The sequence below is a fragment of the Globicephala melas genome, chromosome 19 (genome assembly GCF_963455315.2).
Source record: "Globicephala melas chromosome 19, mGloMel1.2, whole genome shotgun sequence".
Lineage (NCBI taxonomy): Eukaryota > Metazoa > Chordata > Mammalia > Artiodactyla > Delphinidae > Globicephala > Globicephala melas.
The window spans coordinates 37296039-37323163 of NC_083332.1; the positions used below are offsets into that span (position 1 = coordinate 37296039).

The 27125-nt window shown below is 36.6% G+C and overlaps 1 long non-coding RNA gene across 1 annotated transcript in view; it reads left to right on the top strand.

The window, feature by feature from the left end:
* Positions 1-27125, top strand: part of LOC132594063 (uncharacterized) — a 310572-nt gene that overhangs the window by 181157 nt on the left and 102290 nt on the right. The window lies entirely within an intron of this gene.

Genomic DNA, 27125 nt, shown 5'->3' on the forward strand with positions numbered 1-27125 from the left:
TTTGGATATTAGCCCTTTATGGTTCATATCATTTGCAACTATTTTCTCCCATTCAGCAGGTTGTCTTTTCCTTTTGTCTGTAACATTATTTTTATGACTATCTAAACTATCCATAGAATGTAATACTATCATGTATGTAACAAATGCTCTATTGTTGGACAACACTGTGGTCTTCATTTTCCCCCTATTACAAGTAAAGCAACGAGTATTTGCCATATGTATAGAAATATTGGCACACTTGTTTTTATTTCCTTGAATTAAATTTGTAGAACTGTAATTTTGGGCATCAAATTTTATACTGTTTTCCATTTGTGTATATATCACTAAGTTGCCAGGAATCCATTTATTTTATCTATTGTGTGATGTTCACAAGTGTGTCCCTTTTTCTCCTCGGCTTTCTCTCTCTCTCTCTTTTATTTTTCTATTATTATTACATACTATAATTTCCCTCAGTGGGTTCACACCAGTGAAATTTGAAATATGGAAACGTAATAAATGTAATAAATTTGCACTGATAATCTCTAATTTTGGAGAAAAATGCTAATCGAATCTCATAGGAAAGCTTGTGCATTTTCAGACAAAAGAATGCTTATTCTTAATGGATGATAAAAATTTTTCATCAAAATGAAATGATCTTGGTTATGTTGTCTAGAAAATTAGATACTCATGTAATGAGAAAGAAGAAATATGAGGAATAAGAGTAATCTTTAGCTTGACTATATCTATAGCTGTATCAGTTGATTCAATTATTTATTCTAGTAATCAAGTACTAATGGCTTTGCTAGGCTATGGGTTTGATATGAAAAGACATTAAGATAGTCTCTATATCAAAATGGTTTGTTTACTTGTCAATGTTCCCTCTGGAATGGAGGCAGAGAACATTAAAAACATTCTGTCTTCAAGGAATAGGCATTAGTTTATGTGGTCAAAGCATGGAAATTGCTATGAGGAGTGAGAGGAAATGTGAATGGAGTAGTAAATTATACCAGATAGTGGACAGTCTTGAAGTCCAAGCTAAGAAATTCCCAACCTAAATTTCACAGAACACCTAGTAGCCATCTCAAAAATGTCATTCATCAATATGCATAAAATTAGAAGATTTTTGACTGTATATCTTCCTCTTGGGAGATTGAAACACACATTTACCACTAAGAAGATCCGAGAATTCTTTCAGTCAGAAATCTGCTTACCTTGATTTAACCCAGCATTTCCTATATGTATTTGACCAAGAAAACTTTTTCTATGTAAGTCCTGAAGATGCCCCCCAGAACAGTTTTGGGAAGTACTCTTCTAGGCAATAAGGATCCCCAGTAGGTTTTTAACAGGTATGTGATATTATCCTGTCTCAAATACAAAGACATTGAACAGAGAAGCAAGAGAGATATCTAAGTTCAGTTTTTCAAAGAAAAGTACATCAGAGAAATACATCAGAAGTAAAGTGAACTCCTGGAAATGTGGGATTCCCAAACTATTTGGGGAGACTATTCTAGGTGATGAGATTCTCTGCCTGGAGTGGGAAGGGTAGAGCTGGTGTGCCTCTGGACATTACCTCACTTTTGGACAATACTCAGAACAGATAGCTTTCCTCTCCTTTTCAACCCCTTTCCACTTGGTACTAGCCCTTGAATGTAGTGCAGAAATCAATGGTTAGGTGCTTCCAGTCTTACACATAGAGAGACAAAAACGTCAAGATTAAGGTTGACCTTGATTCTAAAAATTATCGTGATCCACATTCCTAAAAATCAGGAAAATTTTCAAATGCCAAGTAAGTTTTTAGAGTGATACCATCTTGAATAGAAATCATAAACTCCAAAGATTGGGCTTCAACTTGTGGTTGAAAGGTGGAAAAATTATATGCAATCCAAAACTAGTTAAATGGTCACTTCTTTTAAATATCCAAGAGAAATATTTGCTGTTCCTCAGATTCTAACAAAGTATTAAACAGAATTGACAGAGATAAGAATAACTATTTATTATTGAATCTTATTTATTAATACTATTAATATTAATTACATATTAGCCAATGCTTTTACTTATTATTGATTCAGTAATAATTATTGAAAAATTATTATTGCAACTTATGTTTTCTTTTTTCTTCATGGCACAGTGAATCATGGAGAGGCCATAGGTATGAGGATGCAGGTACAAAAGTACACTTCTATTAATCCTCGCCATCCCTCATCACATTTCCAAAACTCCTTTACCAGTTGTCTTGAACAGTTTTTCATCTCTTGTAGTCAAAGAATCCTCAGGATATGTTATAGTTGAAAAGTTTAGGATACTAACCCCACCATCCCACTCTCAAAAGTAGTATATTTGAGGTTTTCATTATGTATTATCTAAAATAACTGCAATAACATTATTATTTCCCATTGTTTTCAGACGCCGTGCTAAGCACTTCCTAGCATTACATTGCATTATCTCACTTGACCCCTACAGGAAATGAGTGTAATTCAATATCATCTCTGTTTAAGGCAAGAGAAAAATAAGGCTCAGAGGTTGAGTGACTTGTTAAGATTTCAGAGCTAGGCAGTAGCAGAGACAGGACCCAGATCGAGTCCAGGCTACTTTTAATTCTCTCCAAGCTTCTTTGACTTAGAAGACCACTTATGATCTGACGGCCTCTCACTCCCTATCATTTCTCTAATTTAATCTTTGTTTCATTGCTAGATCATTCCTCTCCCGAGGTTTCCTTGCTGTTCCTCCAATATGTCAAGCATGCTTGTGCCTCAGGGACTCTACTTGTTTGGCCTGAAATGCCTTCTCCCCAGAAATTTGTATCATTTTCATTTCTCACCTCCATTTGCTTGTTTGATTGACTGATCAAATGCCATGCCATCCCTACTATTTTCTCCAGAAGTCCCTCTCCTCTTTCACCTACTGAATGTCTGCCGAAGTACATATAACTAATATACTTGAATTTTACTTGCTTATTTTCTCCACTTTCTCTCCAAGTGTGTGTAAGCTCCCTGAAGGCAGGGACTTTACCTATTTTATTCACTATTGCATTCTCAGCACTTGGAACAGTGTTTGGCAAATAGTAAATATTCAGTAAGTATTTGTTGAGTGAATGAATGCATTTCTCTTACCTTTACACTCTTCTATTTCATTTTCTTTCTCTATTTTCATAATTTTTAAAGTTTATTTTTCATCCCTATAGCCTCATTATAGTAAGAACACCAGTCTTTAAGTACTTTACTTAATAATCATATATGACAAATAATCAGATATGATTATATTAGGTATAGAATGAGACATGTGAGGAGTATAAGATATGGCAGATGTGTTTCAGTGGTTAGGCGATCACATGTAGTCCTACAAAGCATGTAATAAAGAGCCTGCTTCAGTTCCCTGCCTTCCCCACCCCGCCTCCTTTAGGCTAATAATTATAAAATTTATTGGAACTGAGGTGGCAAAATGCAGAAATTTTATATTAACTAAGCCATTTTGAAAAATGATGATTTTAAGTGAAATTGAATTGTATTAAAGAATGTGGGTAGATGGGAAATGTACTAATACATTTCCAAGGGTTTTGTCTAGAAGTAAATGTGAAAGGAACACAAAAGCCCAGTGCCATGTACTGTAGAGGCTCAAGGAAAGTTAAATAGAAAGGAATCTCTAATGCACTCTGCCTTGTATCAGCAGTGACTGGATTTCTTTACACACACATACACACACACACACACACACACTTCTTTGTTATTAAAATATACAGAATGTATCTTAAAATCATATTCTTATCACCATGCGTTTCCTCTACTGTGACATACCAGGTGCTTCATGATTTTCCTCACTTTCTTTGGTTGCATCACTTCCTTTTCCCCTAAAACAAACAAACAAAAAAAACAAATTAGTTGTACATTCCCATTTTCTATATTCTCATGAATACTGACTTTATTTGGGTTTTGTCGTCCTTGATCCAGAATATTAAAAAAATCTATTAATTATTTTTCCTATCATCTGTTTCTTGACTTCCAATCTGTCCTCTGAATACCATCAGAAATGTCCTTGTAAAGCTCAGTATCTTTGAGGATCTACCTTATCTATGGAAACTCCCAAGCAGGATATTAAAAAATCTTAATGACCTAGCTTTATCTGACTTCTCACGTTTCCCCGCAGATTAAATAGTTTGATAATTCTGTACTCAGTGTCCTTCCTAAAAAGAGGCTATGAAGTTAGTTCACATGATTCCTTTTTTTGGAACATTATTGTACTTCTGATTCTCTCAAAGTATTACTCATTTTTCATTTTTACGAACTAACTTGAAAGAAACTTCCTTCTTTGTTGGATTCGTTCTAGAATCAGAAATAATAGCGTATATGTCTTTTTCTTTGTAGATTTGTATTCAGGGACCACAATGAATTTCAGCTTTGTTTTCTTCGCAATGTTGAGAATTGTGCCTTACATACTTCTATAGCTCAGCTGTTGGTTTCCATTATTTTGCTGCATATCAAAGCATACTAAAATTTACTAGCTTAAAATAACTCATTTATTATGCCCAAAGAATTCTGAGGTCAGGAATTCAGGCAGCAGACAAGGTAGAGCCCATCTGTGTTTAAAATGTTTAGGTCCTCTGCTGGGAAAATGACAGGGCTGGGGAGTTACATTCAATCACATGTCTGGATTCTGGGCTGGGGTGACTCAAAGACAAGGACTTTCCACCAAAGCATCCCTATTGGCGTGGCTTCCTCACAACATGGTGGCCCCAGGGAAGTCCAACTTCTCATTGCCATTCAGGGCTCTAAGTGTAAGTGTTTCAGCAAACATGTGGGAAATTCAAATGCCTTTTATGGCCCTTCTCAGAAATCCTTTTTGTCACTTCTGCCGTCCTCTATGGCTTGAAATAGTCACAACCTCATCCAGGTTCAAGGAGAGGACACACAGACCCTGCCTCTGATGGGAGATACGTCAAAGAACATGATAATCTATACTACTGTTCTACATTTAGCTACTTTTTGTGTATAAAAATGAGTTTCTGTGAAATGGTCATGGGAAAGTTTCTATATTCAATGAATCCAGCCATGAGATTTTTTGCCCTAAATTGCTGTTACATCAGCAGTGCCGTAAAAGTAGAACAGCATGAACTTTGGTGTAGGCTAGGCCTGGATTCAATCCTGCCTGTGTGGTTTGTCAGTATGTGGAATTGGGCAAATTAATCAACCTGTCTAAGCTTCTGATTCCTCAGTTATGCAATGAATATAATAATGTCTCAGAGACTTGAGGTGAGGATTAAGTAAGATAAAGCACACAAAGTAAAATGTCTGAAACATAGTCGGCTCTCCATAAATATTAGTTCCCTTTGGCCTTTCTTCCTCCAAATGAAGCCTGCGGTTATCTTGACACATACATATCTAGCATTAACATTTTCCAATAAGGAGCAGATATTTGAATTTACTAGAATCAATGCAGAGTTCACAGGGGGTGCTAGGCAAAGATACCACCTGGGGTCTGACAGTGTCATTTGGGTGAAGAGACTCAGGGCAGTGAGGGAGAAGTGATGAGTTCAGAGACGTAAGCATGGGTAGCATTTAAATTTTCTATTGCCTTTTATTTTCTAATTTTCCTATAATTATCCCAACACACGATGATTTCAACAGTGTGTAATGGAAATCCTTATAGTCCTTCCTAGAAATAATAGGCATGGGAGTTCCTGAGTAGCCACGACACCAAATAGTTGAATTTTCTCTTTGTTCTTCTATTAGATCCTCCCTGTCAGAACTCTGTGGAAAAGAGTGACTGCAGGGTACACTGAATATTAATCTCAGATCAGCAAGCGGATCAGGGAAGGGAGATACTATCTAGAGACGCCCAGGAGGAAAATGACTCCAATTAATGTGATAGCTTATGATTATTTATGTTATTATTTTTGTTTTTTATTTCTTTTAAAGGGATTGATAACTTCATTTGAAAGTGGAAGCAAATAATTTGACCTGTAAGGGGAGAATTGAATAATGATTTTAGAAGATGTATTTCAAGTGGTGCTAGGAGGGCTTTTAATTATTCAGGGTTGGAGTTACCATGGAGCACCCAGTGAGGCCCTGCTTAACTCACCACAGGAGGGGGATTGCCTGTTAATGGGAATAGTCAACATCATCACCAAAATCACATTGTCTACTCATTATGCTACATGCATGTAATAATTATACTATACCTGTATAGTATTCAGCAACATATATGGATGAATTCTTATGTGTGTGTATATATATATATATTTATATATATATGTGTGGGTAATGTGTGTATAATATAGGTTGATAGAATATGTGTGAAGGTAATGCTAATGCTGATATAGTCCTTATTCTTTGCTAGGCTCTATATGTGCCTATATTAACACATTTAATCCTCAGAATAGCTTTAAGAGGCAGGTACAATTATCATCCCTTTTTAAGGAAAAAAATAAGGAAACTGAGGCACAGAGAGATTAAGTAACTTGCTCATGGTCACCCAGATCATAAGTGGCAGAACTGAGATTCAAGCACAAGCAGTCTGGTTCCAAAACATGTGGGCTTCTCTGTATACTAATTCTGTAATTAATAATTAATAACTAATAAACTGACACATGCACACAAACATGCATAAATATGTGTATTTTTATATAAGTATGTATGTGTGTATATATATATACACACACATTTATATATATATGTACATTTGTGTGTGTATGTGTGCATGTGAGTTGGTTTGTTCGTTGCATGAATAATAATTATGTTCCAAGGTAGATAAATAGATATGCAGGTGAAGTTAGATTTACAAATACAGGTGTGACTATTAGGATACATTCCTTTTGCTTCCATGACCTTAGTGTACTGTAGTGACTTACAATTGACCTTTGAAATAGATCACTAGACCAGAAGATTTTTAATGATATTTGTCGTATACATTTAATGTGTTCCTTGAGTCAAGCAATGAATTAGTTAAAGCTTGAAGTAAAGACAAAATAAAGAAAATATTTTACAAAGATTTGATAGTCTCTGGAATGGAAATAAATTTCCATCTTTTTACTCCAGTTGCCCCTCCTTTCATCCTATCAACCATTTAAAAAAAAATACAAGAGAAGATCCTGAGGGTACCTTCTTTGATTTTTCAAGATTTACACCACCGCCAGTGAGTTCAGTGCTATGATTTTTTTTTTTTTTTTTAGATGTTGGGCGTAGGAGTTTATTAATTTATTTATTTATTTTTGTTGTGTTGGGTCTTCGTTTCTGTGCGAGGGCTTTCTCTAGTTGCAGCGAGCGGGGACCACTCTTCATCGCGGTGCGCGGGCCTCTCACTATTGCGGCCTCTCTTGTTGCGGAGCACAGGCTCCAGATGCACAGGCTCAGTAGTTGTGGCTCACGGGCCTAGTTGCTCCGCGGCATGTGGGATCCTCCCAGACCAGGGCTCGAACCCGTGTCCCCTGCATTAGCAGGCAGATTCTTAACCACTGCGCCACCAGGGAAGCCCTCAGCGCTATGATTTATAGAGGAAAGTGTCCTAATATTTGTACATTCTTGACATTTATTCCTCTCATAGGGTCATAAAATGCCATGGTTAGTTAACTGGCATGTCCACATACTCTGCATGAAGGCAGTGATGCCAGACAGTCACAAAGGGAGGACATGAGGAGGGAGTAAACATAAAAAATGTTCCATTTGATTTATTCACTTCTTCGGGACCTATTCCTTTAAGGTTATTGACACTCTAGTACAACAAACATTATAGTTAAAAAACAATTCCTTAGCATTGCTCCACTTAAGGGGAGAAGAATCTGGAATATTTGTCCTTCAACTCTCGGTTGAGGGGTATTCTCTGGGGATATCAGATTCTACAATCCTGGTGTCACTGTCACTAGCCAAGCAGGCCAGAGAAATTCCTCCAGTGGTTGCCTTAGGAAGCTACAGTGAGTATGGGATTGGTGAGTCCCTACGAGACATGGGTGAGGTACTAATAGTATCTGCTATAGACATTCTGCCACATGCTCTCCCCATTTCTGCACAAGGCTCAGTCATCACACAGACTGTTTCAAGTAAACATTAGTCCTCATTTTGGAGAATTATCTCATTAATATTAATACCTTACATGGGCAACATGCTTTTCCATGCATTAGCTCATATAATTCTTACAGGAATGATATTCCTATTCTCATTTTAGACATGGGACCTAAATGGTTTAACTGTGTTTCCAATGACAGATAGCCAATTAAGTATTAGAAGGAAGGGTACCCAAGTGGAGGGTGCCCACGCAACACTTCTTCTCTGCCAGTTAAGTAGTTTTCTTCAGGTTAAATTGGACAAAGGCTTTATCGCCTCAACCAGTATGAAAAGGTGGTAGTCATCCTTATAGAGTCCAGAAGTGTCAGAGCCTTAATCTAAGGCTGTCTTCAAAGATTATAGGGTTACTTGGGGGAGAACATTCTCAGAGACAACAGCAAAAGCTTTCTCAAGGAAGTTCCGTGGAAAGAAGGATCTAATTGAATGGTGGAAGTGAATTAAGGAACTCTGGTATAAAGGCAGTGAGGTGGGATGGAAATTACATTGGGTGGAGGAGGTAGAGACCTGGTTCTGATGTAGTTTCTGCCGTCAACCAGCTGTGGATTAAATCACTTGTCCTCATGGAGCCTCAGGTTCCCCACCTGTAAATGGAGCTCTTTGTAACTTAAAGTGTATTTTGAGATTCTGAGGAGGGAGGTGGCTTTACATTTAAGTAGTAAATTGCTTTACAAATGTGGATGGTTATATGTATTTTGAGAGAACCCAGCACTTTGGAGTATTAATATAGAAAGCCTTGGGTAGTCAGACTTTCCTATGTCATTAAATACCATTTTCCTAATTTCTCTGTGTTTCTGTCTCTCTTCCCCACTCTATCCTTCCTTCTCTCCCTGGGTCATGCCCCTTCTCTCATGCCCCTTCTCTCCCTAGCTGAATTTCCCTGTCTTCTGGTTCTTTACCAGTGAGAACCACACTATTGCCTTCTCACCCACCTTTGGTCAACCTAATGGATTTTTTTTTCAAGTAAAATGATTACTCACCCAATTAAAGTGAACACTTGGAGGAAATAACAGCTGAAATGCTCAGTAATTTTAGGTTATGCTGGTGAATAAAATGATTTGAGTCTTTTCTTCAGGTCAGTGTGTTTGAAAGGAATAATGCTTAATGGGTTCACTCAAAGTCAGCCTGGCAATTTGCTTACAATCTGTTGTCAGACAGTAAATTACAGAAGTAGTTGATCATCACATGGACTCATCAGCTCGCCACTGCAGAGAAACCAATGACAATTTAGAGGGAAAGTAACCAAAATATATATCACGTTTATTCTATTCAGAACCGAATTGTTTTTTAACATTTTATCCTTTTTCCCTAGTTAAGTTTCAGTTTATCTGAGAGTCTGTCAGGATGACAGAAACTAATTTACAATCCATGAAGACAGCTGACAGAGTGCATTAAAAATTAGATTTTTGAATTCAAAGAATGAAAGCTTTTAAATCACTACAGTCAAGTCAGTGGGACAAGATTGATACCATATGCAATTTTGTTCGTGTTATTAAGGAAGTATTCCAGCCTTGAAGAGACCTTGTCACTACATAGTTTCCATCTATGTAAATAAGAATGAAGTGAATATATCTGTTGTCAATGATAAAAAACCATCCAGTGCCTCAAAGCAACAAGCTGGATCATATAAGAAGGACACCAAAAGTTGGAAGATCCCTTAGAGGTTATACATACCTTATTTCCTCATTGTATATATGGAAGCATTGAACCCCCTGGGAGAAGGTTAGCAGCTATATTATAGATGCATAGACTCTAATTTAAATCAAGTAGTCTTTGTCAGGGCTCAGCTATGACCTAGATAGACAGCTTTGGGAAAGACAATGGGACACTCTAGCCATCACTGAAGGAGACATTCTTTTCCTGTGTGTTTTTAGTCTGGTTAGCATCCATTCTACTTTCCTTTAGCATCTCCCTTCATTTCTGGGAACTTCTCTTTCCCATTGCGTATGTTCTTAATGGGACTTTTCATTCAGTTATTCTGCCCTCATGAGGAGCAAGGTGTAAATTCTTCACACGAATTAAGTCAACCAGCCTCTCCCTACACGGAAATGAACTCCTGAGCAAAGTGATGCAAATATAGAAAAGATTTAGAACTGATTCATTCTGGTAGAATCTTCCTGAAGGCATTATCTATTTGTCCTGGTTGCCCAAAACTCACCTGGATTTTCTCCTTCCAATGTCATATTTTATTTTCTCCTTCACTTTTATGAGCTGCCTGATAACTTTTCACTAACTTCCATTTTTAATTTAATTGCAGTGGTCTCTGTTGCTTGCAACCAAAAAACGGATATATTTGTACATATAAATTGGGAACAATTATATTTTACTCACAAAGGTGATATCGATTTTTAATAAAATAATATATATTAAAACTACTGGGGCTTCCCTGGTGGCACAGTGGTTGAGAGTCCGCCTGCCGATGCAGGGGACACGAGTTCGTGCCCCGGTCCGGGAAGATCCCACATGCCGCGAAGCGGCTGGGCCCGTGAGCCATGGCCACTGAGCCTGCACGTCCAGAGCCTGTGCTCCGCAACGGGAGAGGCCACAACAGTGAGAGGCCCACGTACCGCAAAAAAAAAATCAAAAGAAAAAAAACAAAAAAAAAAAAACTACTGGCTTGGAGAATAAAACTTAAAAGGAACCCGATGAATATTGTTTGTTTGTTTTTTAGATCTTTTCTATATAATTTCATCTTTATTCTTGGCTTCTGTTGAGATACTTGAGGGCATCCATGAGTCATAGGCTTAATCTCTTCAAAGAACCCTCTGTGTGAGGTGATGCTCTCACCTTTTGATCCTTTTGAGGCACTAGCTAGTGGTTGCCCAACCATACCCATGGCTTTCTCTTCAGAGCACACTTTCCTAACAGTGAATTTCCTAGTTTTAACATCTTTTGCAATCTGGATAGTCTGAGAATTTCCTGAATCATTAAGACCTGCTTTCTTTCTGTTTGCCCTGTCTTTCTCAATTTATCTCTTTCCTCATATATTTTATTTTCATCAAAAAGAAATCCAGCCACACCTTCAACACATTGCTTGGAATTCTTAGGTAAATACTCAAGTTAATTGCTTATGAGGTCTGCTTTCCTCATAGTTGAAGGGCAGAATTCAGCTGGGCTTTCTGTCACTATGTAACAAGGATGCCCTTTTCTTCAGTTCCCAAAATCATGTTCTTCATTTCCTTCTGAGTTCTCAGGCAGCAGTGCTTTTATCGTTCATATTTCTACCAATATTCTGTTTATGACAGTATAAGTGTTCTCTAAGATAATATATTCTTTCTTTCTCATGCTCTTCTTTCTGACCCCTCACCAACAGAGCCTTTAATGCCCATATTCCTACCAACAGTTTGTTTAAGGCGGTAAGCTTTTTCCATCCTGTACCTCAAACTTCTTTCAGCCTCTACTCATTATTTGATTCCAAAGCCACTTCCAACTTTTTAGGTATTTGTTACAGCAGTGCCCCATTCTCAGGTGCTGAAATCTATATTGGTTTCCTGCAGCTGCTGTAACAAATTTCCATAAAGTTGTTGGCTTAAAACAACAGAAATGTATTCTAGAATAGTTCTAGATGCCGGAAGTCTGAAATCCAGTGTAACTGGGCTGAAATCCGGGTGCCAGTAGGGTTGCACTCTGTTTGGAAGCTCTACGACAGAATCTGTTTCTTGCCTTACCAGCTTCCAGTGACAGCTGGCCCTCTTTGGCTTGTGGCCACATACTTTAGATCTTTGACTCTGTGGTCACATTCTCCTTTTCTTCTGTGTCACATCTTCTGACTTTCTCTTATAAGGGTACATGTAAATGCATTTAAGTGCCACCTGACTTATCCAAGATCATCTCCCCATTTCAGGATCTTTAACTTACTTACATTTGCAAGGTCCTTTTTTGTCATAGAAGGTAACATTCACAGATTCCAGACATTAGAACTTGGGCATCTTTTAGGGAGCCATTATTCAGCTTACCACGTGCTTACCCTAACCTTTGTGGTTCTGCCTACTCCAATTCTGTACCAAGTTATTTCCATAACTGGCCCCAGTGTGACGCTTTGCAACCTCTAAAATTTAGTTGACTGAAAGAATTTCATATAGGAGAATACATGACATTTGAATTCTAAATTTTGTTAAGGTTTTTTTGTTTTTGTTTACTCAGAGTAACTCTTGTTATTATGAAACCAGATGGTGATTCAGCACACACACACAAACGTACACACATACCTGCCTAAATTGGCACACTCTAAATCTTCCTCACTCTTAAAATTTTAGATTTTGCAAAAATAAATTAAGAACATACTTTAATCTATAGTAAATCTTGCAGAAGTTCTTCAATACAAGCTTTTATGTGAAGATGACAATATTTTATTTAACTGGAGATTGATTTAACCAATCTGTGCCAGGGAAATTATATAAAATTTTTACCATTCCATACAATTGAACATTATCGTATTCAAATACAATAAAGGATAAAGGAGTGAATTCTATTATCTGTCTAATTTCTTTCTAGATAATTGATGTAAATTCTTAAACTATTCCAGCTATTAAATTATTTTTCTACTTTAATCTGAGGTTCTCTTTCTTTTCTTTCCATATGCAATCAGAACATCTGAGTTTCTTGTCCCACAATTTTTAGCACAAGGTGATTAATTTCTTATTGCTGTTGTATCAAATCACCACAAACATGGTGGCATTAAACAACACATCTTTCTTATAGTTCTGGAGGTCAGAAATCTATGGATTAACAAGGCTGTACTCCTTGAGGCTCAAGGGGAGAATCCATTTCTTTGTCTCTTCTAGTTTATAGAGGCTCCTGCATTCCTTGGCTTATGGTCCCATCCTTCTCCCAACAGCACACTATCCTCCAATCTCTCTCTCTTTCTCTCTGCCCCTGTTATCCTAACTCTGCACTATTCAGGAGCTGTATTATTTTGAGTAGGTTATTTACTCTCTCTCTCTGTGCCTAGAATGGTTGTGAATGTTAAATTATATATACAGCACTTAAAGTAATACCTGCCCCAAACTAGTGTATGCTCTTAGAAATCAGAGTAACAGTTATTTTAGGGGATAGGAGTAGGAAAGGAACAAAAAGGAGTTTCTGTTATTCTGGTAATGTTCTGTTTCTTGGAATTTCTACTATGTAGAAATTCATCAAGTTGTATATTATATTTTTGCTTTTCTGAATGCATTTTTTTAATAGAAATGTTGTAAAATACAGCCTCTATCATGGTATACTCAAAACAAATATTAATTATGCTCAAATCACAAAGCATAGAAACTCAAAGATAGAGAGCAGTCCCTTCTGGCTGGGGCAGTAGGCAATGATTTCAGGGAGTAGAACATTTGAACTAGATCCTCAAGATTGGTTGCCTTACAGACATGTATAAATAAGTCAAGAACTTTCATTAGAAAAACAGTATACCATGTATTCAGGAAAGCCTAACGATTCAGGGTGTGGACTGATCTCAGTTTGAATATCAGCTCCACGGTTTAATATGTTTATTTTTATGCAAACTCTTTGAAACAGTTTCCTCACCTATAAAAGTCCCTTCTTCACAGGATCATTGTGAAGGCTAAATGAAATGGCAGTGCTCTTGTCTTAGAGATAAGTGCATTAGAAAACTCAAGAAAAGTTGTTGTGATGATGACATCTGCCTAAGCTGATAAATGTAGAGTTTGCATAGGTTAGCACCAAATGTCAGTTTGTCCTAAAGGGACTTAACTCAAGTAGTTTATAGTTCTTATTTCTTCAGTTGACTTTAAAGACACTGGATTATCTATCAGAACCGATGCACTTTGTAGGTATTGGAATGGAAAAATATTGATTATATGTTCTTTTTTTCAATTTTTATTTTGTTTCTAATCATTATTAACATTTTAGGCTTTATTTTGTAAACTTCTGAAGTTCATTTTAATTAAATAAAGATGATAGTAATTACAAAGGCTACTTATTCTCCAATTCCTTTGAAATTTAAGATACTACCAGAAAAATCATATACAAATCTTGGTATAAAGTTTTACTCAATATCTCCATCCCAGAGTGAATTATTTATTTCAAACAATGCAAAAAAGGCTATAAAAATGGTAATCCAGTCAGTGAGGTCGAATTATCAAGACATATTTCACAAGAGAGTATATACCAGAATTGTATTATGATGATCAGAAATACCAGACGTGTCATTCATTTTTTTTTTTAGATTATTTTTGATGTGGACCATTTTTAGAGTATTCATTGAATTTGTTACAATATTGCTTCTGTTTTTTTTATGTTTTGGTTTTTTTTGGCCGTGAGGTATGTGGGATCTTACCTCCCTGACCAGGGATCAAACCTGTACCCCCTGTGTTGGAAGGTGAAGTCTTAACCACTGGACCACCAGGGAAGTCCCCAGACCTGTCATTCTTGATTTGTGTAGAAATCAACATAAGGGAAACGTTAGTTAATCCATTTGGTCATTCATTCAACAATACTGTTCAGTGAATAGCTGCCCGTATTTGTGGCTCTTCAAGAAATAAAGAGGAAATATGGTATCGGTTATGGATACTTTTCCAGATTCCTCCAGGCAATACCTGCTCCCTGGAGGCACTCTGATCATGCCATCCCAGATCTTCTCACATCTTTGTGCAGTTGTCTTCACTTGGAATGACTGCTATCTTTCTATTGAGTCTCCTCCCTGAGGGTCTCCCTTTCCTGCTACTTAAACACTCAGACACACACATTCTTCCATGTTTTTCCAAAGTGAGTGTGCATTCATCTTCTTCTGCCTTTGCCCAGCCATCACTCCAGGTACCCAGATCCATTGTTCACCCTTTTCTTTCCTGCCCAATGACCAGGGGCCTGACTCCAAGTGCTCTCCCACTTTCACCACTATTACCTTTGAGCACCTATTTGGGCTAAGTCTATGGGACGTACCCAGAGGAAATCTTGCAAGATGGGGAAGAAAGGAGTCAGTGGGAAAAGGAGACTTTTTTCCTGATCTCTACATGTTTTAAGCTTTGTTCCTTAAACGTAGGTGTGTCCAACCATGACCCCTTTCCATTGTCAGTTTTTCCTCCATGACTCTAGTTCACACTGTTTTACAGAGCTCTGTTTCCTCTTTTTGCTCTTTTTCATCTTAGGGATGATTTCATCTTAGGGATGTATTCCTATTGTTGCTAGTCTATGGATACCTCAGCACCCCTTAACCCTGCTCACATGTGTATGTAGTCTATATATAGTTTCTTAGATTGGGCTCAGTTTCCTGCTGAGGGCCTGAATCATGCAGTATGTGTAGTATGTAGTATTATAATAACTTTTCAAATCAAATTATAATGGTCTGTTTAATTTTTTTTTTCTAGACAAAGCTCTTCTGAAAGTCATGGCTTTGTACTCTTCTTTGTACAGAATAGTGCCTAGCATGTAATGAGGTTAAATAAATATTTTCTAAAAATACATAAATAAATTCTCCGTGTGTGTGTGTATCTACATGTTTTTCAACAACTCTTATATAACACATCCAGAGCTTAAAGTCTACTACATGATATAAAATATTATAGGATAAACAGTGAGTGACGAGTTGATGTGAGCGATATAACACTGTACGTACTGAGTCGTCATGAGACATTTCCAGAGATCTCTTAGAAGCGTTGATAGTGAATCTTGAAGGATAGTTTTAGGTGTTATTGTTGACTTAGAGATTTGAGAGGTTGATATTTGTTGCTTTAGCCTGTCCGGCATCCTTTACCCCTTTTTGCAATAATAGCACACTTGATCTTATAAATCCACATTTTTTACATGTGAGCAGATACCCACCCATCTCTGGCTTCAGGGATAGACATGTGACCAAAGGCTTCCCAGTCAAAACTCCATAGCCCTCAGCTAGAGCAACTGGTTCAGAAATAGGCACATAACCCAAGTTGGACCATTAAGAGCCTGTTTGGATATATAAACAGTGTGTTCCCCAGATTCCCTTAACCACATTCTTCTCTTTTATCTCTTTTTAGATTAAAAACACTTATTGTGCAGGTTGTCACTCCACTGTGAGATTTGGGTAAATACCATAGTGTGAGATAGAGGATCTGACTTTGTGAGAGCAACATCAAATAATAGAAAATGGGAGATAGGCAGATTCCACTTTCTTTTTCTTGTTATGAGTCACAGGTAAGGGTTCTCCGTTCAGTCGTTGGGAAGTCTCATGTGCCCAGTGAATATGCCAACTGGGACTACTGCAGCTGTCGCTCTGCAGCACATTCTGAAGAATAAGTAGTGTGTTAAAGCCTTGTATTGTGATGTAGCACATCATTATTTATCTCACTTGTGTTTTTCCCTTACCTTCATTGCCTTAGCTTGAACCTCTAAAAAAAAAAAAATGGTGTTAGCACTTTAATCCTTGCTTCGATCTCTGCTTTCTGGGAAATTGAGTCTAAATCGCAGCCATATTTGATACATTTGTTGGGGCATTTCAGAAAGTACTCTTTCTACTAGTTTGCAGTATCTGTAGAATGCAAACCTGGTGCTATCTTGAAAAGAAAGTGTGAGAAGAAAGTCAACAGAAACACATAGAGACAAAGGATTGTGACAGATACCTGAAGATATTATTCAAGGATCTGGATATAGCTTTGATTAATGCAAGCTTTATTACTGGATTTTTCGGTTACATAAACCAAGAAATGCCCTTTCAAAATGTTTTGTTTGAGGTATTTTTCTCTTTTACAATAATAACAAAATCCTGTGTATGCATTTAATTTTGAGAGTAAAAGATCAGTGTAGTTCGGATGAAACTCTAATGTTTATAATGTTATTTAGAAACACTGAGAGATCAGATGAGAAAGTTTGGCTGAAACCAAGAGTTGGATTGTGCTGGATGTCAAGTTAAAAACTTGGCTTGCTTTCTTTAAAGTGTAAGGATACAAGGGAAGTATGTGAAGAAAAGGAGGGTGGATTCAAAAGAGGTATCTTTGGGAAAAAGCATAAACAGAAATCTATATTAGTTTTCTGTTGCTGACATAACAAATCACAAACTCAGTGGCTTAAAATAACAAGACGTTATTATCCTACAGTTGTGGAGGTCAGAAGCTCAAAAATCTCTTACATATTATTTTTATTAGAATGATTGGATCCTTTGTCTACAGATACCAGGGATATACCAAGAATGTTAGCAACCTGGGTCATAGGTCAAATTTTGGTTCTCCCCATGTGAAAACTTAGTGGAGCTAATATTCGCTCAACATTTTCCTAGGATAGAGCTAAGCAAAAGCAAAATACACAACAAATTAAAACAAAGAACAGCAACAAAGTGATAGGTATGGATTATTTTAATTATCCCCACTTGATAGACAAGGCAGTTAGATGAAGGTAGGGGTTAGACGAGTTGCCTATGTTGATTTCCATAGTAAGCAGTACATCAGGAATTGGAGATTAAATTTGATTTGAAACCTAGTGAAGGTTAAAGAGTACCACATAATTTCCACTTCCACCATTTTAGAATAATGAGTTATATATGGTCATCAGAGCTCAAGCAATATCTAAATTAGAGAATAGCTTTTTTCATGCTAGTTTTAATATATTCAAGTTCAGTATCTGTTTATAGTAAGATTTGTAATATAAGTCATAAGGTTACAAGTCAAATAGATATGCATTATATGAGTGCATTTCAGGGATTTTTGCATTTATGAGGTAAACACCGATCTACTCAGATATTAGAATATTTAATAGTAGTTTTACTATTTTGAGTCTTCTGCTTGAAATATCTAAAAATTAAAGTCTCCTTTCCTGTGGGTAAAGACAAATTATTACAAATTTATCAAAAATTATTATATTAAAAGATTTTAGAGCCCTTGGTAAGTCTTGATAGGGATTTGAAAATTGGCGTTTTGTTCAACCTCTATTAAATACAGACAGGTTTATACTTTGGATGTAGCAAACATATACTTCATTCCATGCAAAAGACTGAGAACTGCTTCAAAGATAGCACACAAAATATCACATTTTCCCCCCGAGGATAGTCTTTTTTAAAAAATCTATCTTGTAATCACTATTTACCATGATCAGTCAATACTCAGTCTTTGAAAAAAGAATATTAGCTTGTTGAGCCATAATTCAAAATAAGTCACAATTTAATCTTATTTTTAAAACACTCAGTTAATTGTAATGTTTGACAGTTTGAAAGATATCTGTTATATTAACTTAATGGTGTTATTGCACATGAAGTGTAGTGACTCAGCAGAATTGAATTATGGGTATTTTGTAAATAAAAGGAGAAAATCTTGAATAAAAATATATAGTTCTTTCCACTGTTTGCTAAATAAATAGGATTTTTTTTCCTGTTGATATAATAATTAATGAGACATATATGTTTCTTTAAAAGGGAATATACTTCCCACTGTTTGGTTATAAACTTGGTCATTCTGGAGACAGTTTGGTTCTATATTTTACAGTTTGAAAGTCAATGACATACTTTATAATTTCATGTGTTTACTCATTGTGTCAGCTGTGAGGTCATTTAGGCTCTTAGCTTATTCCATGCTATTGCCCAAAATATTTTCAATAAACAAATGAATGAAGCAAACTCTTAACAAAAACGTTTTGCCACATAGTTCATTCCTTAAATCTGTGGTTCTAAACCTAGGGGACATTTGACAATGTCTGGAAATATTTTTGGTTGTCACAACTGGAAAGGAGTGGATGCCAGAAGCCAGGGATACTGCTAAACGTTCTATAGGAAAATCCCCTTACCATCTATATCCAAAATGTCGATAGTGCTGAGGTTGAGAAACCCTTTCTTAAATCATAATAAAAATCAAAAAGCAGATTTTAAAATATCAATATATTGACACAGTAGGGAGCAACTGACACAAGAAAGGTGCAGAGGCAAACTTTATAAATGCAAGCCAATTTGTTTGAGTCTCCCGTCAGTTCAGTCTATAGATTTGTGATTATGAAAAGTTGTTTTTGAACGGAGCTTTGTGACTCACATTCTAAAGCAAAGGAATGTAGGAGTGACTGATTTTGTAAAGGATTTTTTTCACTGTGTGTCTGTTTTCTCCTCCTTCGAAAAAGAAAAAGCTGAAAAAAAGTCACTAATTTAGTGTATTAGAAAAATAAAAGGGTAATAGTAGGAGAACAGTTTTATACTGGGACAATGTTAATACACAGAGATGTACACTTGGTAGAATTGGGCAGAATTTTTAAATTTAAACTTCCTGTTGGGAAATGTAAAGAGGGAAGCTTGCTGAGTTATAAGATTTTCAGGGTCCATAAATTTAATGTTATTTATAGCTGCTCCTACATTCCCTAAGCATTATTTAATGCAATGCCTGGAATATAGAAGTTACTTAATAAATATTTGCTGAATTATTTGGTTTCTTTGGCTGTGAATAAAACGACGCTGTGAAAATTCTTTGTAAACTACCAATCACTATTCAGATGCATAGCCACATATGCCAATTCTGTATTCATGCTTCTGTCTTTCCAGGTATTTCTTTTCCTACCTTCTGTGCTTGGCTACCTTCAGCTCACATACATGGATGCATATGCACGTATATAATACAGAATCAGATAGGTAAACATAACAAACTCTAAACTTGGTATCTGATGCTAATAGCTAATAGTTACTACATACTAGGTGCTAGTTTAGGTATTTCGCGTCTGTTGATTTGTTTAATTCTTACAGTAATTCTACGATACAAGTGCTACGTATCATCCTCAGTTAAGATGTGAAAACTAAGGAACAGAACCGTACCATGCTCCTACAGTTAATACCGTGAATGGGATTTAACCTCTGGTATAAAATGCTCCATCTTTTTAATAATGCCCACAGATAGCCTCCAACATTGACAACTGTGGGATGGTTCTTTCACTTGTTTGGAATACTCTATAAACATCAGGTTTTTAATTTTCAGATTCTCCTTCAAGGATCAGATCAAAGGATCAGATACCTATACAGAAAAAAAAAAAATTCCTATTCTCTTGGATATAGGAGTTCTTTTCCTGTCTCTTCTTAATTAAAATTTGTGGGAAAGATGTTGTAAGTATCAGATAACTTTTCTTGTATAACTATCAACCCCCAAACTTAACTGTTTAAAACAGCCACTAAATATTAGCTTTTGGTTTTGTGGTTTAGCAATCTGAGCTGCACTCAGCTAGATGGTCGTATGATCTTGGCTGGGTTTACTCATGCATCTGTGGCTCTGTTTTGGCTGGCTGTTGGTTGGGGTGATGGGGCAACTGGGCTATGTGTCTCTTATCATCCAGCAGGCTAGCCAATTAGTTAATGGCGACAAAGCTAGTATCCAAGAGTGAGCTGGTGTACCAGCTCAGAACTGGCACAACATCATTTCTGTCTCATTCTGTTTGTCAAAACAAGACACAGGGACAATGCAGATTCAAGGTGGTAAGAAATAAGCTCTACCTCTTCATGGGGGGAGTCACAATGTTACACTTTGAAGAGTCCTGTACAAAGTAAAAGAATAATTGTAGCCAAAATTGCAATCCGTCTACCCAGCCCACAGATGTAACGTGGGCTTGAAGTCAAGCACATCATTTTGTACACAGGATCTGACATGTAGCAAAGGTTTGATGTGAGCTTTGAATCTGTGAGTTGTTATTTTCAATTGTAGAGTTATCTTTTATTCTTGGCTAGAATGATTTAAAAAAAGGAATTGGGGTCATGGCTCATTCCCTGGCCTAATTACAATTACTTTGGATCTTAAATCAATTTTAATCTGTTCCTAGGAATTAGTAGGATGATTTGTCAAAAGGAACATATTTCAAAGATGAGTACCTTAATAACACCTCACACAGGTCAGAATGGCCATCATCAAAAAATCTACAAGCAAATGCTGGAGAGGGTGTGGAGAAAAGGGAACCCTCTTGCACTGTTGGTGGGAATGTAAATTGATACAGCCACTATGGAGAACAGTATGGAGGTTCCTTAAAAAAACTAAAAATAGAACTACCATACGACCCAGCAATTCCACTACTGGGCATATACCCTGAGAAAACCATAATTCAAAAAAGAGTCATGTACCACAATGTTCATTGCAACACTATTTACAATAGCCAGGACATGGAAGCAACCTAAGTGTCCATCATCAGATGAATGGATAAAGAAGATGTGGCACATACATATAATGGAATATTACTCAGCCATAAAAATAAATGAAACTGAGTTACTTGTAGTGAGGTGGATGGACCTAGAGTCTATCATACAGAGTGAAGTAAGTCAGAAAGAGAAAAACAAATACCGTATGCTAACACATATATATTCTGAAAAAAAAAAGTTTCTGATGAACCTAGGGGCAGGACAGGAATAAAGACTCAGATGTAGAGAATGGACTTGACACAGGGAGGGGGAAACTGGGATGAAATGAGAGGGTGACATTGACATATACACTACCAAATGTACAATAGCTAATGGGAAGCAGCTGCATAGCACAGGGAGATCAGTTCAGTGCTTTATGACCACTTAGAGGGGTGGGATAGGGAGGGTAAGAGGGAGATGCAAGAGGGAGGGGATATGGGGATATATGTATACGTATATCTGATTCACTTTGTTATACAGAAGAAACTAACACACCATTGTAAAGCAATTATACTCCAATAAAGTTGTTAAAAAAAAACCGATGAGTACCTCAACGATGCAAGATGCACTTGAAATATTTTTCTTTTTAAAAGTTTGTTTAAATCTTGGAGGACTAATTAGCAGTACATAACAAAGAGTAGATTAAAATGCACATACCCTTTTATCCATTCTAATTCTAGTAACTAATTCAAAGTTAACAAAAATAAGTTTATAAGGGTGTTCACAGCATCATTATAATATACTTTAGTTTGTGCTCTCTTGGAATTTCTGAAATCCATAAATAGGTGGAATTTCACATAGAATGTTTTTTTTCCAAAGGGGTAAAGAAAACATTTACAGAAGCAGATGTGATAAAGAGAAAAAGATCACTAGACTTGAAACCAGAAAACTTGAATTTTATTTTCAGATATGTTATTTATTATTTGTGTAACTTTAAATATTTAGTAAATATGAACCTCAACTTCAATACATGACATGTGTCACTTATCTTTATAATAATAATAGTAAATGGGATAGTGCATTAAAAGTACCTGTCACTGAGTACACAGTACATTGCACCTAAAAGGTAATTAAAAGTTGCAATGCAATGTTTTGAACATTAATATTTTAAGATCACTTTAAGTTTATAAGTATTAAAATAGGTATTTTTTAGTAAACACATACAAACAACATAAAGAGAATAAAATACATCACAGTTATAACCCTTCAGTCAAATTCAGGATAATCTTTCAAACAACAATAATGTATTATTTCCTTAGAGAATGATGATGGTATAGGACCCTTAAGGATTTGCTCTTTCAGGATCCCTCACATTAAAATTCTCTGGAATAATTTTTGTGTTAATCTGTTACTTCTTTTTAAGTCACTTAAAATTTCTTAGCATCTTTTAGTGTGCCTATATCTAGTAACTAACATTTTAAATTTGCTGAAAGTATTTTATAAACTAAGAAATCTAATGGCAATATTATCGTAATTGTGGCAAAAGCAGGGACACAGTTCTAAATGAATATCCAAGAGACACCCCATTAGGAAAGTGTGAGATAATAGAAAATACTCATACTGGCCTCTGCCCCTGGTTCCTGGCGCAAGCTTCTGAAACCCTTGTAAATTCCTTTTTATAAAAAAAGTTTATATTATAGTTGATTAACAATGTTGTGTTAATTTCAGGTGTACAGCAAAGTGATTCAGTTATACATATGCATGTATCTATTCTTTTTCAAATTCTTTTCCCATTTAGGTTATTACAAATTACTGAGCAGAATTCTCTGTGCTATACAGTAGGTCCTTGTTAGTTACCTATTTTAAATATAGCAGCGTGTACCTGTCAATCCCAAACTCCCAATCTATCCCTCCCCACCACGCTTCTCCCCTGGTAACCATAAGTTAGTTCTCTGAGCCTGTTTCTGTTTTGTAAATAAGGTCATTTGTATCAGGTTTTTTTTTTTAGATTCCACGTATAAGCAATATCATATGATATTTGTCTTCCTCTGTTTGACTTATTTCACTTAGTATGATAATCTTCAGGTCCATCCATGTTGCTGCAAATGGCATTATTTCATTCTTTTTTTAATGGCTGAGTAATATTCCATTCTATATATGTACCGCATCTTCATTATTCATTCATCTGTCAATGGACATTTAGGTTGCTTCCATGTCTCGGCTATTGTAAACAACACTGCAGTGAACATTGCGGTGCATGTATCCTTTTGAATCATGTTTTTTTTCGTATATATGCCCAGGGGTGGGGTTGCTGGATCTATGATAGCTCTACTTTTAGTTATTAAGGAACCTAAAGAAACTAAACATACTCTTCTCCATAGTGGTTGTACCAATTTACATTTCCACCAACAATGTAGGAGGGTTCCCTTTTCTCCACACCCTCTCCAGCATTTATTATTTGTAGACTTTTTGATGATGGCCATTCTGACCTGTGTGAGGTGATGTCTCATTGTAGTTTTGATTTGCATTCCTCTAATAATTAGTGATGTTGAGCATCTTTTTGTGTGCCTCTTAGCCATCTGTATGTTTTCTCTGGAGAAATGTCTAGGTTTTCTGCCCATTTTTTGATTGGATTGTGTTGTTGTTGTTGTTTTGATATTGAGCCACATGAGCTATTTGTAAATTTTGGAGATTAATTCCTTGTTGGTCACATCGTTTGCAAATATTTTCTCCCATCCTGTGGGAGTTTTGTTTTGTTTATGGTTTCCTTTGCTGTGCAAAAGCTTCTGAGTTTAATTAGGTCCCATTTGTTTATTTTTGTTTTTATTTCCATTACTCTAGGAGACAGATCCAAAAAGATACTGCTGCGATCTATGTCAGAGTGTTCTGCCTATGCTTTCCTCTAAGCATTTTATAGTATCTGTTCCTACATTTAGTTCTTTAATCCAGTTTGAATTTATTTTTGTGTATGGTGTTAAAGAATGTTCTAATTTCATTTCTTACATGTAACTGTCCAGTTTTTCCAGCACCATTTATTGAAGAGCTGTCTTTTCTCCATTGTATAGTCTTTCCTCCTTTGTTGTAGATTGATTGACCATAGGTGTGTGGGTTTATTTCTGGGCTTTCTATCTGATACTTAGTCTTTGACTCCAGTTCCTGACACAGTGCTCCTAAATCCGTGTAATTTCCTGAGTGATAGGAGTGTTTTTTGTTGTAATGAGGCAACTCTGGGTGGGCTCCTAGACCAAGCCATGATTAGATGCTTGGAACTTTCAGCCCTACAGCCCTGCACTTGTCTAAAGAGGGGAGAGGAGCTGGAAATGAAGCTAATATTTGATCATGCCTTTGTGAGCAAGCCTCCATAAAAATCCCAGTAGTTTGGATTTCAGAGAGCTTCCAGGTCAGTGAGGGCATCTATGTACTAGGAGGGTGACACATCCCAACTCTATGGGGACAGAAGCACCTCTCTTGAGACTCTCCAAAACTTCACCCTATGGACCTCTTCATCTGGCTCTTCATCTGTATCCTTTTCATAGCCTTTAGTAAAGCAGTAAACATAGGAAGTATTCTCCCTGAGTTCTGTGACCCACTATAGCAAATTAAACCCGAGGAGGGGGACGGGTGACAACCTGGACTTGTGATTGGGATCTGAAGTGGGGTGGAAGCAGTCATGTCCAAGCCCTTAGCCTGTGGGATCTGACACTATCTCAGGGTAGATAGTGTCAGAATTGAGTTAAATTGTAAGATAATTTCTTGGTAATTATCTGTGGTTGAAGCTGTGGTTGAAGATAATTTCTTGGTAAGAGAAAACCCTCACACAACTTGGGTCAGGAGTGTTGTGAATGTGATAGTAGTGTGAGAGTTAAAACCAACAACAGTGTGGGTGGAAAACTGATTTTCTAATGTAGAAAGGATAATCAACTTCAGTGTCTGCCCACTGCAACATGGATTTTAGAAATCCTTGGGCTCTTTTTGCCTTCTCCCTGATGCTCAGTTGTGGGCAGAGGAAATTAACATACTTTTAAGCAAGAAGTTATCCAGTGAGAGAATTTTTAACAAAAGTAACAGAAATGTTCCTTTTCATGAGGCACTTCGGAGTCTTGCCCTTTGTAACTTTGAAAAGCAGAGGAGAAAGAACATGAGAGAACTTGGGAGATTTTAACGTAGCCAAAGCAGTTTTCTTTTATGAAGGATATTCTTCTTGTCTTAATATGCTGGAAAAATGGGTCTCATTGATCATGTTCCATGCATGGTTTAGATGTGAAACATAGTAGTGTTAATATTTCCCTGGCTAAATGAAGAATTTATTTATTTATAAAAGCTGTTATGGTGAGAAAGTTAAAAGACACTTTCTCACCCTTGTCTCTAGGTAAAGAAAATAAATGGTTCCCTTAACACTTTATCCCAAAATTCAATGCACTTAAAATTTAATATTTAGAGATCACAGTGAAACCAGAATGGAAGAATAAAGATATCTTCAGGAAAGAAATTTTTAACCAATGTTGATCTTCATGGGGCACTTAAGACTCTTGATATTTATAACTTTGAAGAGCGTAGAGGATCCAAGAATGACTGTGAACTGGCCAGAATTATCCTAAATTGCAGATACAGGAGCAAAGTTTATTACCAAAAAATATTCATATTTTCACATTATTTTTCTTGGAAATACAATTCTAGTATTTTAGAGAGGATGGTTTGCTCTGGATTTGAGACCCTTGGGAAGGAGGAATAATAAAAATTACCTAATACTTTTTACTTCTTCTCACTTGATTACACTTCCCAGGTGGCCATGCCATTGCATAACAGCTATATTTTTAAAGTGTTGTAATTTACGGAAAGGATTGCATATTTTTTAAATAAATTTATTTATTTATTTTTGGCTGTGTTGGGCCTTTGTTGCTGCATGCGGTTTTTCTCTAGTTGCGGTGAGCGGGGGCTACTCTTCGTTGCAGTGTGCGGGCTTCTCATTGCAGTGGCTTCTCTTGTTGTGGAGCATGGGCTCTAGGCGCGCCAGCTTCAGTAGCTGTGGCATGTGGGCTCAGTAGTTGTGGCACGTGGGCTCAGTAGTTGTGGCTTGCAGTCTCTAGAGTGCAGGCTCAGTAGTTGTGGTGCACAGGCTTCGTTGCTTCGCGGCATGTGGGATTTTCCGGGACCAGGGCTCAAACCCGGGACCCCTGCGTTGGTAGGTGGATTGTTAACCACTGCACCACCAGGGAAGTCCTGCACATTTTTATTTAAACTTGCATGTCAGATCTTGTGGAGTTTGTAAAGAGCCTCATGCTGAGAAGAAATGTTAGGGGAGAATGGAGTCGGTGGGAAACAGCATCTTAGAATAGAGATTTGGGAATAAAATGGCAGCAGGATTGCATGTATACAATATACTTGACTCGTGGTTGTTAGATCCTTTATATCCCAGAAGGCTGTCTTTGGATATAACGAATATAAAAGTGACTATGAGCTTCTATGTACTATACAAACATAAGGAATAATCATACTTAACTATTACTGTTTCTACTATACTCTTCTTATATGTGGAAAATAGTCGTGATGTGTTTGTGTTAAATCTGTAAGGCCAAATATCTGGTCCTGGTAGGAGGAAGCAATTAAAAAAAGTACATCTTACTCAAGCATCAGTTTCTCTAAGAATCTCTCATACTAGCTCCTTATTTATACTTCTATTATACTACTTAATATGACATAATACGTTTTTTTGGAGTAACTCTCAGACTATTCCAAAGGAAAATGAGCTCCTTAAGGAAGAAATTCTATCTTGTTGACTTCTGGATATCACTTTTATATGCAATACATTTTCAAAAAAATGAATGAAATTATTACAAGGAAAATGAAAAGAAGGAATAAAGAAAAGAGAGAGATGGGAAGGAAGAAGGAAGAGAGTAGAGAATGAAGAAAGAGGCAAATTTCTGTTAGAAAAGCTGGAAGCAAGTAATGAACAGCTGCATTTTCTGTGTTTGTGAAGCCACGTGTCTTGTAGCATTAATATTGCCTTTCTACCATTGGTAGGAGATGAGGTCTGGGGTCAGAGGTACAGAAATGGATTAAAAACAATGTGCTGCAGGTAATGTTGCATATGGTAATCTCATATGCTTCACTGCTTA